We start from the raw sequence: 13,978 nt of genomic DNA, 5'->3' as shown, positions 1-13,978 counted from the left end.
AGAAAGGCTTCTGTCGTGTATGGATTCTCATGTGTGTGTTTAAATGTACTTTTTGATTAAATCTTTGCCCACATAGATCACAACAGAAAGGCTTCTGTCCTGTATGGATTCTCATGTGTTTGTTTAAATCTCCTTTTTGGCTAAATCTTTGTCCACATAGATCACAACAAAAAGGCTTCTGTCCTGTATGGATTCTCATGTGTGTGTTTAAATGTACTTTTTGATTAAATCTTTGTCCACATAGATCACAACAGAAAGGTTTCTCTCCTGTGTGGATTCTCATGTGTGTGTTTAAATTAGATTTCTGGTTAAATCTTTGTCCACATAGATCACAACAGAAAGGCTTCTCTCCTGTGTGAATTCTCATGTGTGTGTTTAAAGCTGATTTTCTCATAAATATGTTGCCACAGTGTTTGCAGCTAAGCTTAACTCCTGGTTGGCCTTTCCTACATTTTTTCTTCTCTGTAGAAGATTTCTTATATCCAGAGTCTGACAAGTGTTTCAGCTCAGAGAGAGGGTGCTCTACATTACTGTCCTCTTCATCTTCCTCATTGTCTTCAGTCTCTAAAAAAATTGAAGCATCTCCATGATCTTGTATCCTGGTGTCTCCATCATTTTCTTCAGGAAACTCTCTACCTTTAATTTGGTCTGGATAAAGCTGTGAGAGCAGCAGAGACTGTTCATCATCCAGACTCTTTATGGGAGGAGCAGCAACTGGAAACCTGATGGCATTAATCACCTCCTTCCCATTGAGCTGCTCTCCTGGCAGACTGATGTAGACTCCCTCCTGTTCCTCCTTTATGTGGGGGGGCTTTGGGTCATGCAGGTCGTCAGGAGATCTGTGGTCTAAAGAAGCTTCTTCTTTAACAATCAGCTTCTGCTTAACATCTGCAGGAAACATTGAAACACATTATGCACATTAGATAGTATTTGGATTTCATCCTGAACTGAGGCACATTTTAATTACGATATATTTAGGAAATTTTGCAAGACGAAATTCTTTGACAGAACATGCAGAACAGTAAAACACAGAATAAAATGACATGACTGTTATAACCCCTGCAAAAACTCAGTTCTTTGTACAGCTACCTTTTTTACCTTAAAGTGCTGATGACACGACATTAACCTTTTCAGCCATGCTTTAAAACAAAATGTTAGGCTTTGTCCAACGTGTCTAATATGTCCATGTCCACACATAAAAGAGCAACAGATTATAAGACTGTTATATTTTACTATTCTCAGCATGTTTTATTTTTATTTACCATGTTTATTGCATTTATCAAGGATTTTCTCATTACTATTAAAAGTTTTTAAGGTTTGAGTTCATTCAGACAAAGTGTTTTTTCAGATGACTGATATCTCTGTCTCCTATGTTACAGAGTAAGGCCTGGTGCAAGAAACAGCCTCACCATAAATGTTGGTTGTTTTTGTGAGCACTATCTTATCTGTGATGAATTACACCCAGCCATCTGTTGATACTCCTTTTCCTGATCAATGAATCCTCAATTGTTAAGGTTGTTCTGTATACCTGAACTGCTAGTTTACGATGTCAAAGGTCACACTGAAGTATGTCTCCCCCTTCCTTAAACTCTGAAATGTATATACGGACCTCCCGTTTCTGGCGTTTAAAATAAGCCAGGTTAGCAACACTTTTTTATTTTGGGATCTTATTTATTATACACACCCCTGTTCCCTTGATAGAACCAGCACCAGGAGACTACATGGACCAGGACCGAGATAGGGAGCTAGACACAGAGCCCTCCAAACATCCACACCCCATCACCTGAAAATGTAATCCCACCCCAACACTAACAACTCTCAACACACATGACAATAGACACCAAGGCTGCGTTCACCCCCACTCCCCCTTCCTCCCCTCCTCCCAGGGGGAAAGGGACCCCTAAAGGAGGGAGCATCAACTTGGACAAACTGCTAAACCCAGAACTTCCTGCCACACCTGGATAGCACCAGACACAAGGAAATGACTCACATCTGTCAGATAGCGTCCCTGAGGTGACACAGTTTCTCTAATGATGACACAATTTGGATGTGTACGGCCCTCTATGGGTGTTAACCTCAGTCAGAATCAAGTTTATTGCCAAGTAGGTTTGCACTTACAAGGAATTTGACTTGGTGCTGATGGTGCAGACAAAATAAAATGAGATAGAATAGATATACTTACAGAAGCTATATACACTCAGTAAACTGTGCGTTAATGTAACGCAGAAGCTTGTAAGAAGCTCTTGGACTTGTTCATAAGGCCGGTAGGAGATGGGAAAAAACTGTTCTTGTGGCGTGAGGTTGTGATCCTGATGGACCGCAGCCTCCTGCCAGAGGGAAGTGACTGAAATAGTCTGTGACTGGGGTTCGAGGGATCAGCCACAATCTTCCTGCATGCCTCAGAGTCCTGGAGGCGTACAGGTCCTGGAGAGATGGAAGATTGCAGCCAATCACCTTCTCTGCAGACCTGATGACACGCTGCAGTCTGCCCTGGTCCTTAGCGGTGGCACCAGCGTACCAGATGGTGATGGAGGAGGTGAGGATGGACTCAATGATGGAGGAGTAGAACTGCACCATCATTGTCCTTGGCAGGTTGAATTTCTTCAGCTGCCTTCTTCAGGAAGTCCATCCTCTGCTGGGCTTTCTTGGTGAGGGAGTTGATGTTCAGCTCCCACTTTAGGTCCTGGGAGATGATTGTTCCCAGGAAGTAGAAAGACTCCACAGTGTCGATGGTGGAGTCACAGAGGGTGATGGGGGTAGCTGGGGCTGAGTTCTTCCTGAAGTCCACAACCATCTCCATTGTTTTTACAGCGTTGAGCTCCAGGTTGTTCTCCCTGCACCAGGTCACCAGATGGTCAGCCTCCCACCTGTAGGCGGACTCGTCACCATCAGAGATGAGTCCCATGAGAGTGGTGTCGTCAGGAACTTCAGGAGCTGGACAGACTGATGACTGGAGGTGCAGCTGTTGGTGTACAGGGAGAAGAGCAGAGGAGAAAGAACACAGCCCTGGGGGGAACCAGTGCTGATGAGCTGTGAGTCAGTCATGTTTTCCCAGCTTCACGTGCTGCTTCCTGTCAGACAGGAAGTCTGTGATCCACCTGCTGCTTCCTGTCAGACAGGAAGTCTGTGATCCACCTGCAGGTGGAGTCAGGCACATTCAGCTGAGAGAGCTTCTCCTGAAGCAGAGCTGGGATGATTGTGTTGAAGGCAGAGCTGAAGTCCACAAACAGGATCCTGGCGTAGGTTCCTGCAGAGTCCAGGTGCTGGAGGATGTGGTGAAGGGCCAGGTTGACAGCGTCGTCTGCAGACCTGTTGGCTCTGTAGGCAAACTGTAGGGGGTTCAGGAGGGGATCAGTGATTTCTTTTAGGTGTGAAAGCACAAGGCGCTCAAAAGACTTCATAACCACAGAGGTCAGAGCGACGGGTCTAAAGTCATTAAGTCCTGTGGTCCTTGGCTTCTTGGGAACAGGGATGATGGTGGAGGATTTGAAGCAGGCTGGCACGTGACATGTCGCCTGTGAGGTGTTAATGTCTGAACACTGGAGACAGCTGATTAAACTCCTTTATAATGTTTCTGTGATGAGCAATCAGGGCTTCTTGTCAATCAAGAGCCCATCAGCGCTGATGTGTCTAACAGTTTCTCTGCCTTTAGTAGATAAAATATAACTTGAAGCATACATGTCTGTTTCATGCGTCTTGCATCCAAAGTAATAGTAAAGTGGGGATCGCCTGACGGGTAAAAAGAGCTGGGTCCACTTAGGGTTTTTCACCGCCGACCGGGTGCAGTAGTTTTTAACAGATCTCAGCCTAAACTGAGGCTTGTTTTAATTAAGATATATTTAGGAAATTTTGTTGGATTAAATTCTTTGACAGAACATGCAGAACAGTAAAACACAGCATAAATGAGACTGTTATAACCCCTACAAGAATTCAGTTCTTTGTAGAGCTACCTTTTTTACCTTAAAGTGCTGATGACACAACATTGACCTTTTCAGCCATGCTTTTCAAACTAAATGTTAGGCTTTGTCCAATGTGCTTAATGTGTCTACGTTCACATATACGGATTATAAGGCGCATTAAATATTCTTCCCAAGTGTGTAATATCACTCCGTCTCTTCATGTCCACAGTGCTCTATCCGTCTCTGTTGGGAGGACAGCGTAGTTGGACTACACTGCCCTTTTTCTAACAAAAGGCCAAAATAAACGTAACTTTTATATTGAATTAACTTACTTGGTTTATTATTGCTAGCGCGGACTCCGGGCGCGGACCACCTTACATGAATGCACTTCTAGTTTAGACATTTCAGTCAGGCAGTCTTGTTGGCAGTGTCCGAGATTAACTTCCTGATTCGACGGCCAAGTTGGCCGGTAGATGTAAAAATCAACCAGCCAGGCATATTTTTTACCGGACAAAATATTAATCCTGACCAGACCTCTCAATGTTGTTTTTATGTTTTGTTAATTTTCAGGGGGCGTGGCTGACTGGACCCTGGAAGAGAAATCTTTTTTTCCTGACTTTGATGAAGGGCGACTGTGGCTTGAGTAGTGTCTGGCAATCAGAAGGTTGTGGGTTCGATTCCAGCTTCCCCTTGCCACCCTGGGCAAGGCACTTAACCCCAAGTTGCCTACCGAGCTGTGTCTCGGTGTAGTGAGAGCAACTGGGTGAATGTGGCTATAGTGTACAGCGTGACTGGAAAAGCTCTATATAAGTTCAGTCCATTTACCATAAGAAAATACTGTAGCTGATTATAAAAGGCACAATATGAATTATCATATTCACATCCAAGCAATGAAAACACTACAGATTTTCATTATTCTATGGGTTTGTTTATCCATGTTGGTCTCATTGGTGAATGAGGAGGAGTTTAATCAAGCCTTTAGACCAGGGGTCCGTTCTTCGTACGTTGCTTAAAACATCCAAGATCAAATGACACATCCAAGATGATTTCATCCGGCTAATCCTGATGCGGCTAAGTGGGTTCTTCCAACACACCTGTTGTTTACGATTAGTATGGCTGGATTGAGTTATCTGAGACAACTGCGCGTTCATGCGTTTGTTTAAAAGGGGAAATGTATCGATAGTAGAAACAATGATCAGCAGCGCTGCTTTTGGCTGTTCAGCGTGGCCAAAGAACGCCCACAGTTTCTCTCCCAAGCAGAACACGAGCTTTTAATGGAAGGTTATGTCGAATTTGAGTCATTAATTAAAACACCTCAAAATTTGTTAAAGCCAGGAGAGAGGGCTGGCAAAAAGCAGCAGACAAATTAATGCGTAAATACTGTCCATGGTAGATGTTTCTATCACTTTCTACAGTATGAATTTTGCATTTTAATAATTTGATATTTACTTTGTTCTTTTATATCAGACTCCACGGGACCCACTAGAACATGGGAACAACTAAAAGTGAAATACAAGAATATTCTACAAAATGGTAGCCTTTAATTATCACAATTTATTTCAAAAAGGCACTTGTTATGTCAAGAGATCCAAATTTCAGTATCATTCCTCAGACACGGGAAGTAAAGGACGCGTGCAAACTGGGAATTAAAAAAAAAAATCTTTATCCATAAAAAATGAAAATCTTCCTTTTCCAAGTCATCCACAGTTTACACGGTAAAACTGTATTGCTCCGTGTCTAGATAATCCATCCATAGTTTTTTTCTAATACAATATACGGCTCGACAGGAAGCAAGCCTTTCAAAGTAAACTAAACTTCACAATAAAATGGCCTGAACAAATCTTCTTACTGAATATGATAAAAATAAAAAGCAAACCATCATACAAATAACTTAAATATTTTAGATTTATGGCTCCAACACCACTTTTTCCTCTTTAAAAGCCACTGTTAAATGATATGTTTGTCTGTTTATAACAGCCACCAAGAAAAATCTCTCTACAATGGGGTACCGCGCGCGAGCTATTTTTAGAAACACAACGTCACGATGACGTCACATCACGTGGTACGCAGTGGGGCAAACTCCGGAAACCCGCCGCTGTTTTGCTGTAAAAGAGACGTGCGTTAGCCTAGGTTTTACTCGGTAAACGACTGCTTTTTCCAAATCTAAGACCATGGTTTTTAAACATTGTTGCTATGGAACGTGCAACAGCGACTCGAGGTACGCTGATCGGCCGCATATGACGCTTGGTACACCGGGGCGGTCGGCCTACACAACAGTTCAACCCGGAAAAAGTTACCAAATTCACGTACATATGTAGCAAGCATTTTGTCGGAGGAAAAGGCACAACCGAAGAACATCCTGACCCAATTCCAGCGACATCAAGTCAAGGTAAGAGTATTTTGGTGGTCGACATGTTAATAAAGTAGCGCCTGCTACCATGACAGCATATAGGCTATCATGGTAGCAGGCGCTAACATGATAGCCTGCTACCAGGATAGCTTACTCAAAAACATTTCAAATGAGACAAACATTAAAACATATACCCATTCCTGGACGGTGATTGCAAACAACAACAAAAAAAACGGCCGACGCTGCCATGATCGCCGCGCAGGAAAAAAAACCAAAGCTTACCGTTCATCAACTCGGCCAGTTTTCCAGTCTTTTTAAGCCCTCGAACCTCAAGCCATCGTTTGAGCTGAAGGTTGGTGTGTTCTTCGACAGTGCGACCAGTAAACCGTGCGCCTGGGACATCGTCTTGGGAAAGTTTAACGGCTGTAAAGTCGGTCATATCGCTGGTTCTGTTGCGCTTGTAATAGCTGGGTTATCCGTGCGTTCTCTCCTGTATGTCCTACCTAAGCGGCAAAAGGGGCGTTGCTCTTGAGACGGTGACGTCACGTGCGCGGTACCCCATTACACTGTCGCGCTGCGCTAAAGGATCCTGTCTATTGCGCAATACGCGATTAATTCAAAAAACTCTGCAAATTATTCTTGCACCTTCCGCAACAGGTTGCAGTCGTAAAAATGGACATGGATACGACAGACTTCCCATCTCCTCCGCTTATACAGCCATGATCTAATCTTGTTTACATGAAATAAGCCTGCTCTCGAGCAGGTTTAAGCTGGCGCACATGTTGCTATGACAACAAGTGCAGGAAGTCTTTCGAAGAACCAAACGATCCAAGATCATGCCAAATCGTCAACAATCAAATCCTGCTAACTGAGTTAGCGACGTACGAAGAACGGACCCCAGTTCATAGTTATTGTTTTGATGCGGGTTTTTCGCACATGCGCGCCGGACTGGTAGGCAAAAGGCGAACACAGTGGCGGACGCAGAGAAAGGAAACGACGAGTTCTCGACGTATTCTTCATTAGATAACGTATCACAAGCTCGTTTTAAGAGTAAGTTGATGGTTGATGGTATCAGCCGATGGCATCAGCCGAGGAAAGGGAGGGGAGAGGAGCAGTTAGACGGTTGAGGCACAGAAACACGGCGCACGTAGTTAAAAAATGAAGAATAAATAGGAACGAAACTTATAAACAGACTAATTGGAGTTTTAGACTGCATCTGGTTAGCAGGTCTGTTCTGATCCAGCGTGCAGCCATAACTGGTTCTGAATGAAGGCTTTATCTGGGAGCCACTCTCCCCCCTTTGCCTCCTGCTTCGCACTTTCACCGCTGGTTAAGACCAAAAAATCATGACTCTGATCGCTCTTCCTGCTGCTCTGTTAACTGCAGCAGAAATAAGCTGTGAAAGAAACTGAACCAGCTCCGCAGAAGGCGGGTCTAGACTGAGCTCTGGGTGGACAGAGCTGTGAACGGATCATCAGCAGCCCAGATCCTGTCGTTTTCACGTCACGTGTGAGTGTTTGCATACGTGTGTTTGTTGTCATATGAGTTGAAAAACACAGAACAATCCACCCTAATGATGACTGAAAAACACAATTTATTTGGTACAATTATTTACTTGCCATGTGGCAGCTAGCACTCTGAAATTCACTCGCCAAACAGGAAATTTACTCGCATTTGGTGTCTGGCGAGTGTTAATTTCAGACCCTGCTTGTAGACAGCTCAGGGGTTGGATCAGGTAGTGACAAAGTGTACCGTAATGCTCTGAATATCTATTGAGTGGAGCAGCTTTGTTGCAAACCAAGGTCGTACTTACACATTTTAACAGATTTTTGAGTCAATTGTACATAGGATCAGTCAATGAGCACAACTTTAATCACATAAGGCGCACCGAATTATAAGGCACACTATCCATTTTTGAGAAGATTTAAGGACTTTAAGTGTCTTTTATAATCCAAAAAATACAGTAATAAAATGAGTGCAAGGAGACGTCATTTTATTTAAATGTAGAAGTTTTGACTATTCTGCCACAATATGACAACTACAGTGTTTTGATATAATCTTCTGATTAATTCCTTCTAAAAACTCACCAAATGACGTGAAACTGTTAACCCACCCAAAGCTATTTTCCAGTTAAAAAAAGCCAGATTGGCAACATTTGTTTGATTTTGGGATTTTATAGAGTTTGTTTTGCAGCACTGTAGGAGTGGTCACAGAGCAACTGTTCAGCCTAGCCCATTGTGTTCAAAATAAACCAGATTGGCAATTTATTTTATTTTGGGATTTAATTGAGATCAAAGATAAAATAAGAAGCTCAAGAACGAAGGATGATTGAAAATTAGTGGTTTAAATAAAAAACATTAAAAAAAGAAAATCTGAGTTCAATACTGAAATAGAAGTAATGTTTGTAGCTGTTTAGTTGGTCAATTATTGAATAAATGTCTGTATTTTCATACACGTTTGTTGCTCCATGTTTAAGGTTTGCAACAAAACAATCCTGTGAAAATCCTTTAAGGTTTTTGCCGAGTTTTGCTTGAATAAAAATGCTGAAAGTTCCTGCTGCTAAATATTACACTGAGAAGCGCTGCCGACCGCCCCAAGATGGCGACCCAAAGGTTGTCAGCGCCCCTAGTCGATTTGTGTATAACCCCTTTTCTTTACCTTAGTGCAGTTGTGCGCTCTTTATTGGGTGGTTACAGTCCTACACTTTTAACATGAGTCCAAGAAAGGTTGAGATTTGGGCTTTTTTCTTTTGTCCCTTTTAAACTGGTTCCATTTGCCCGGCTCTACTCGGATCCACCAGCTTTCTGAGCATTTAGATTATAGTTTTTTCTGTAGCAGTGTGGCTTTTTTCATCTCTACTCAAGAAGAAGGCCAATCAGAGAGAAGGGACACAATGTCACATGAACAGACGTTTTTCACTGAATGGCCAAGGACAAAGGTTTTCAATGTAGAAATCAAAGGAAAAGTTAAATTTAGAGTGACGGAATTAATATTAAGGACCACTAAAAACTGAGTGGGTCTATTGTCATTCTCTCAGAACAGCAGCTAGAGCTGCAGTGAGTCCCTCCCTACTTCCCTCAGCGCTGCCTCACAGGCACAGGCAGCTGCCTCATCCTGAAAAAAATCCCCAAATTTTCTTCAATTGAATAAAAAAACTGAAGTAATAATCATTGGACCAATAGAGATCAAAAGTTAGCACACAACTTCAGCTGCTTCAGCTTAAAACCACTGATCAGGCCTGAAATCTGGGAGTAGTGATGCACCCAGACCTGAACCTCCAAAAGCATCTAAAGACAATTAGAACGTCGGCTTTCTATCACCTGAAGAACATTTCCAGGATTAAAGGACTGATGTCTCAGCAGGATCTGGAAAAACGAATCCATGCGTTTATTTTTAGTAGAACTGATCACTGCAACGGTGTTTTCACAGGTCTGCCTAAAAAGTGGATCAAACAGCTGCAGCTGATCCAGAACGCTGCTGCCTGCGTCCTCACTAAGACCGAGAAAGTAGAGAACATGGACCTGGTTCTGAAGTCATTACACTGGCTCCCTGTATCTCAGAGAATAGACTTTAAAATCCTTCTGTGAGTCTATAAATCCCTGAATGGCTTAGCGCCTAAATACATCACAGACTTGTTATCAGGGCATCAACCCTCCAGACCACTCAGGTCTTCTGGCTCCAGCCTGCTCTGCAGAACCAGAACCAAACATGGAGAAGCAGCATTTAGTTCCACTGATCTGGAACAAACTTTCAGAAAACTTTAAAAGTGCTGAAAGCCTTAGTTACTTTAAATTAAGATTAAGAACATATTTTTTCACGATTGCCTTCGACTGTTCTAGTTAAACTGTTTTAGTGAAACATCATTAGTTCAACTTTGTAGTCCAACTGTTTTTAATGTTTGCTTTTAGTTTCTATTCCATTTTATTCCTACTTGCTTTTATTCTGTTTTATTTCCCTGTATTTTAATCATGTAAAGCACTTTGCATCGTCTCTTTACTGAAATGTGCTATACAAATAAATTTGCCTTGCCTTGAAAGACCTGCATGTAGTCAGAGACCTGCTCCATTTTTACACTGCAGATGTATAACATATGCAAAGCTGCTTTTGTTTCCTCCCTGGATTAGAAAGGGGATATAAATATAGTGTAAATAAAGGTTTCAACATTCTGATATTTTTCTGACACTGTGGCACTAAAATAATTACCTGATTACCACACAGCTTGAATCACTTATTCACCTCTTCAATGTGTGTGCCTCTAATTACTATCTTTCTGGTAGGATTAGATGTATGCAGTGTGGATTCGGGCAATGTTTAAAATTTCCTACATTACGATATAAATTAATCTTATTGTGTTTTGCATTTAAATAACATTTTAAGAACAGTTACACAGGTTAATCTTTATAGTTTTGTCTGATAGGAAGCTGATGAATCCAGAGAGTTTTGGCCTTTGGCTGCAACACAGGACACATAAACAAAGTAAAGCAATCCTTACTGTTGATAGGAGCAGCAGTTAATGGAAAGCTGCTATCAGTCTCCTCCTTCACAAGGAGCTGCTCTCCTTCCTGATGGACCCCGGGTTCCTCCTGTTCCTCCTTTATGTGGAGGAGCTCTGACTCCTGCTGCTCCCCCTCAGGACTCTGTTCTTCAGGAGCCTCTTCTTTAACATCTGCAACCAACACTGAAACACATTACATGCTTTATCAACAACTAGATCTTTACAATGTTACAACGATGGGAAAGATTCAGTTTAGAGAAAAAGATTTGATCAGCAGTGTAGAGAAAACTGAACCTCAGGAACTGACAGTTTCACCCTAGAAATGATCACCGGTAACTTTGGTGTGATTCTGTTGTGGGAATTTAATTTAATTATTCCTTTTAAAACATTTAATAACGGCTAAGTTGGATAGTTAAATAAACACAAGAGATAAAATATGACAGTTAAACATTGATTTATAAGTATATTTGTTACATGAATATATATTTGTAGCTGATTAATTAAACAGTCATTGAGTAAATGTCTTGTTATTGTTCTGTTGCATTTAATGAGTTTTAGTTTTACAATATTAGCTACGTTGTGGCCTATTATTTATTTAAGTGAGTCACAATATTTAGGGTGTATTCTAAATGTTGGCAGTATTGGTCCTCCATACAGCAAGAAGAAAACATGCGACCCTCTTTCTAAACAAGATAAACCAAAAAGCGTTTTTCGGAGGAATTTTTCCAAGCAAGCAGACAAGAAAAACTTAATGCTGATGTTGCTACATGCTAAGCTAGCATTAGCTTTACTAAGCTACATGCTAAGCTAGCATTAACACCTCCTATGCAGAGCTGCAGGTTTAGCCAGTTTTCTGGGGGAAACCCTGCAACGAGTTGTGATGAAGAGGAGGAATCCATCAGCTGCTGAAAACGGCTCCTAAACTTTAGCTCCATCCACACAGTTAGCATGAAGAAGGAAATCTCCAAACCTGATGGGTGCAGCAGAACTCTGGGCTGGAAAACATCCCCCATCATTGGTGTCTCCTCTGCTGCGTCCTGCCGCTCTTTGAGCTCCTGCTTCCCTCCAGTTTCTCCGCTGTGCCTCCAGCTGCTGGACTTCTTTCCAGACTTCATCACCTGCAGCAGCTGCTGCTCTCTTTCAGCCTCACCAACACTCCCGCTTCTGGTCTCACAGCAACACAAAGAACCCGAAAGTGATTAGCGCGGCTGCGCATTGGGGAAGAGGCGCATAAAACACGGCCGCCATCTTGGTGCGGTAATCCTGCAAACAGCACCAGGATGCCAGAGGCGGATTCTCAGGATTTCTCATCAACTTGTTTGTAAAACGAAAGATAATTATGTCAAGGTTGCTTCTTTACTTTAATTTAAATATTGTTCTTAAAATGTGATAAAATAAATGATTTAGCTTGTTTTTGTAGTGTTTTTGAGTCATTTTATTAGAATGGGTAAAATTGGACACTGATATTTTCACCAAAAGTATGGTTTCTATTTATATCTTATTACATTAGGGAGATATTTAACTTTCAGAAAAAAAACATATTTTTTTATCTCAGGCATTAGTTTCCTTTTAGTTTTGATCATTATTTCCAGATGTTGTCACTCTAATTCCTCAACCCTGTTATGGAAACTTTGAAGGCTGTCTGAATATTATCATAAAATAAATTGAGATAGAAATTAACATTTTCACATAGATACAATTTCCCCCATACTAATTCAATCATTTTAAACTGAAAGATGACATAAAATCACACATTTTATGTCACCTGTCCTGAAATGTGACTAATCAGGGAAAGCACTCTGGTCATTTTTCATCAAAAATTTATTTTAACCTAAGAATTGTAATCAAAATTAATTTCACATGATAGCTCTCAATACTTTACATAAAATTCAACAGACAATACATTTTTTTTCAACATTTACATTTATTTTTTTTAATGAAATTGTAGGTGTGACGGGGTTGAGACCAGCATAACAGGGTTGAAGATGGTAACGGGATTAAAGGGACAAATACAATTACACATATTTATTTCAATGTAACTAAGTCTCATGCAGGGTTTATACAGGAATGAGTAACCCTAATTTAATGCTTTTTAATGCTCTTTTAATGCCTGTAGAAATATTTTTAATGCCATCAACAAGTACCCATATATATATATATATATATATATATATATATATATATTGTATGATGCCCACACTGCAGCCGAAGTACCGTCAGCAGGGTTTATTGGAAATATGAGCTGCTATTTCCTGAGGCTGCAGCTCACGCCTCTAACAGAACTGCATGTGTTCAACTCCCGAGCTTGCGGCTAACAACAACACACACGCGCGCACGAACACCACTTCCTGGTTCTAGTCCTCCCGCTCCTGATCTCTCCGCCCACATGGCATCATAAACCTATCACATGTGGTGCGGGAGCCAGCAGCGTCAGACAAGGAAAACCCACGACGCTCACATTCAACAATAAAGGTTGTAATGCAACTCATAACAAATGCATAATGATAAGGAACCCTAGCAGAACTGAAACACAGCATCGTTACACTACCCCCCCACTACAGAGTTCCTCGCCCACGAGGGAACAAACAAAGTCATCAAACCGTCTTGGGGCCCTCCTCGCCCGCCGCGGACGAGCTACTTGAGGTGCCTCAGGCTGTACCGATGGGACATCATTCGGCAACAGCGGTATGGTCTCTGGGGAGGCTGGTGGAGCCACCGGTGACCCTGGTTGAAGACCTTCCGAGGCCTGTGGTGCAGCCCTGCCTTGATAGGGGGCCAACCTGTCTCTGTGCAGAGCTACTTTTCTCCTGTTCTGAAACATTTGCACCCTGTAAACAACCTCCCCCATGCGCTCCAACACTCTGCAGGGGCCCAACCACTGACTGTCCAGCTTCGGGCAACGGCCCTTCCTTCTCCGGGGGTTGTAAACCCAGACTAACTCCCCTGGTGCAAAGTGTCGGCTCATAGCTCTTAAATCATAGTTCCGTTTCTGACGCACACCTGCTTGTTCCTGTTGTCTCCGAGCAAATGCATGTGCTGACTCCAACCTGTCCTGAAGTTTTCTAGCATACTCAGGACCGGCTGGGACAGCAGGTGCATCCGGAGGGCGTCCGAAAGACAGTTCAGCTGGTGTCCGCAGCTCCCTCCCCAGCATGAGGAGCGACGGAGTACATGCTGTGGAGTCCTGCACAGCTGAGCGGCAGGCCATTAGCACCAATGGAAGGTGCTCGTCCC

The sequence above is a fragment of the Fundulus heteroclitus genome, chromosome 24 (assembly GCF_011125445.2).
Source record: "Fundulus heteroclitus isolate FHET01 chromosome 24, MU-UCD_Fhet_4.1, whole genome shotgun sequence".
Lineage (NCBI taxonomy): Eukaryota > Metazoa > Chordata > Actinopteri > Cyprinodontiformes > Fundulidae > Fundulus > Fundulus heteroclitus.
This window is presented reverse-complemented; position numbering follows the sequence as displayed.